At 35.0% G+C, this 3,779-nt stretch overlaps 1 pseudogene; it reads left to right on the top strand.

The window, feature by feature from the left end:
* The window catches only part of LOC116851612, a 6,961-nt pseudogene that overhangs the window by 2,343 nt on the left and 839 nt on the right, over window positions 1-3,779 (top strand).

The following is a 3,779-nucleotide window of genomic DNA, read 5'->3' as shown; positions in this document are numbered from 1 at the left end:
TATATATATATATATATATATATATATATATATATATATATATATATATACCAAATTATAACCTGACAATTACATAGAAAAACATGATAGAAAACACGATCACAACATCAAACTTAAATTTAACAAAATTATCACACAACTCATCCGAACTACTAAAATTAAAAACACAACTAGCCAATATACAAAAAAAGTCTTGCACATTCCATCGTCCCGAACTTTGAACAGTCAGACGATCACTGTTGTCGCTAAGTTATCCCCCCTGATTAGAATTCGAAGTATTAGGTGTACAACTTTGCTTTCGCCGTTTTCTTATAGATGGCTTTAGCGGTAAGTGGTGGTCGAAATAAATAGATCATAGATGTCATGCAATAAACTTTGGCATCTGTCAACATAACCCCATAGAAACATTAGTCGATTTGTGTCTGCATCATAAAGTTATTCTCGATTGAAAATGTCAGTTTACGAGCCAAATTCTCGTCATTTGCGGGAGGTTTTAATTTTCTGCTTCAATATAAAGAAATATGCGGCTGAGGCTCATCGAATGCTCTCAAATACTTATGGTGAGGCCGCTATTAATGAAAGAACGTGTCGTGAGTGGTTTCAATGCTTCAAGAACGGTGATTTTGACGTCGAAGACCGGCATAGCGGTGGAAGAGAGAAGGTTTTCGAAGATACAGAATTGGAGGCATTTCTTGATCAAGACTCGTGTCAAAATCAAGAAGAATTGGCACGATCATTGGGAGTGACTCAACAAGCCATTTCAAAACGCCTCAAAGCCATGGGAATGATTCAGAAGCAAGGAAATTGGGTGCCGTACGAATTGAAGCCGAGAGATGTTGAACGACGTTTGTTTGCTTGTGAGCAGCTGCTTGAAAAGAGTGGGACCCGATTGACCACGATACGATTGGACACAGATTGTAATGATTGGTTCGACCTAGTAATTCACTAGATAATTCTTTTCATTGGTTGGTTGTGTCCAATCGTACCATGGTCAATCGGAACGCTCCCGCTTGAAAAATAAAGACGGAAAGGATTTTTGCATCGCATTGTGTCTGGGGACGAAAAATTGGTTCATTACGATAACCCCAAGCGCAGAAAATCATGGGGAGTTCCCGGCCATGCTTCCACGTCGACGGCCAAACCGAATATTCATGGCTCTAAGATCATGCTCTGTATTTGGTGGGACCAGCTCGGCGTAGTGTATTATGAGCTGTTAAAACCGACTGAAACAATCACAGGCAATCGGTATCGAACGCAATTGATGCGTTTGAGCCGAGCATTGAAAGACAAACAGCATCAATACAACGAGAGACACGATAAAGTGATTTTGCAGCATGACAATGCTCGACCCCATGTTGCGAAAGTGGTCAAGACATACTTGGAAACGATGAAATGGGAAGTTCTACCCCACCCGCCGTATTCTCCAGACGTTACTCCTTCTGACTATCACTTGTTTCGATCAATGGCACACGGCCTGGCTGATCAGCACTTCCAGTCTTATGAAGAAGTGAAAAATTGGATCGATTCGTGGATCACCTCAAAAGATGACCAGTTTTTTCGACGCGGGATTTGTACGTTGCCCAAAAGATGGGAGAAAGTAGTGGCCAGCGATGGACAATACTTTGAATCATAAATATATAACCAGTTTTTTACAATAAAGCTTCGAATTTCGGAAAAAAACGGCGGAAGCAAAGTTGTACACCTAATAATATTAATAATGATGCATGTTTTGGTAAGAATATTTTAACAGTCATTGCTTATATAAACAATTTCAGTGACAAATTTAACATAAATTATGCATATGAAATAGTATTCTTTATAAATTGGCTTAATACAGTATTATCTAAAAAATACTGCTTGATATATGTATCACATAATTTATGTAAAATAAATAAATTATATTTCAATAAATTATGCTTTTTAGGAGGATTAGCATCTCAGTCATCTGCTGATCGCAGCTGTACTTTAGATAGTAATTCTATAATGGAAGAAACGGATGGTTAGTAATTCTCTACTTGTTTATGTTTTATATTACAGAATAATTGTTTTAGCAAATATTACGTATTACTTATAGATACTGCAATAGATTCCATGTTTACTGAGCAAAACGATAATGATACGAGTGAAGATTCACTAGGAGAAGGTAAGAGACCTTTAGAATATGGTTAGTAGTTGTAACATTTTGTGAATATAACCCAATTAACCAATTATTACCCATATTACCAAAATAATTTGCAATTCAGGTTTTAGGTGGTCTCATGCAGCAGTGTTACTCTTATTAGAAGAATACAGGTTGCGCGAAAAAGATATATCTTCTGGGAAGATAACACATAAGAGAGCATGGGATCAAATATCAAAAGAAATGATCGGAAAAGGATATTTTGTAACTGGCGAGCAATGCAGCACTCGCATATATACAATGAAGCGCACGTACAAAGTATTATTATTATAGTAAAAGATCACAATGAAAAATCCAGTAACAATAAACGGACATGGCCGTATTATGACATAAGTATATGATGGCAAGCAAAGGGATTAACATATAAAGTTATATTAAAATTGCACCAACATTATTTTAGCTTTAAACGAGACTGAAAACTTTAAATCTCTTATGTCAAAGCAAAAGCGATACTGAAAGTGTTTGTGCTATAGTATAAGAAAATAAAAGTTTTACGTCTTGTTTAAAATCAAATTAATATTGGTGTAAAAGGTTAAATATTATATTATCTGTTTAGATAATGGAAAATCTTCTTGATAAAAAGCCGTACATGGCACCTCTATCAACCTTATCATCTAGTGGTGCGGAAACGTCTAATAGCAGTTGTAGCAGCCCTACCCTCTGTACCGTGGCGGCAGATGATAATAATCACGTTCTTCGTAGTCGTTCTAGTCACTGAGCTATTTATTAAAGATGAAAAACCGGTTGCATTATTTTAGCTTCAAGCGAGATTTCTAAATTTAAAGTTTGTTGTTTGATGATACGCTTATCTACATTTTACACCGAAAAAGGAGTAATGAAATTAATGAACACCAGTGTACAAGAAATTTAAAATGTTAAGTCTTTTGTGTTGAAAGTCAAAATATTGTTAGTGCAACCGGGGCTAATGAAAATAGAAATTGTATTAATAATTCTATAATTTGGATGAAAGGACTTAATCTCAATTGCACCATTATTTAAGCGAGATTTTAAACTTGAAACTTTTAAGCGAGATTTTAAATTTAAAATTTATTGTACCACAAAGCAGAAATTATACTAAAAGTGTTTTAAAGTAATTTTTTAAAAATTAGCTCGATTTAAAGTATATTTGGTATTGTTTCTGTTTTGGTACAACAATTTTAAAGTTTCTCTTAAAGCCCAAATAGTGTTGGGGTAACTAGACCTCCCTTACGGAAAAACGTGCATAAACACTAAAAATGAGTGCTAACTCTCAATTTTGAGAGATCACTCAAATTGGGGTATATATTCGTAAAATTTGAGAGTAAACTCCAAAAATGTAGTGTAAACACTCAACTTTTGAGCGTTTGTTCCATTAGGACTTAGATCGAGTCATAATATTATTATTCTGTAAAAAATAATATTTAATATATACAGGGTGGACCATTTTAATCCATCCAGTCGAATATGTCGAAAACCAAGCACGGGAGAGAAAAATTTTTCAGACAAAAGTTGTTTGGTTTCGAGGGGACCATAAGATGGTACCATTGCTTTGACCTTGAAGAATTATTTGAAAGTCACATGAAAGTCACCTCAATTTTTTTAAACGGCATCCCCTATTTTT

Source organism: Odontomachus brunneus, unplaced genomic scaffold (assembly GCF_010583005.1).
Source record: "Odontomachus brunneus isolate Ranch 3 - 2012 unplaced genomic scaffold, Obru_v1 Obru_scaffold_181, whole genome shotgun sequence".
Lineage (NCBI taxonomy): Eukaryota > Metazoa > Arthropoda > Insecta > Hymenoptera > Formicidae > Odontomachus > Odontomachus brunneus.
Note: the sequence above shows the minus strand (reverse complement) of the source record. Positions and strands in the feature narration are given on the sequence as shown.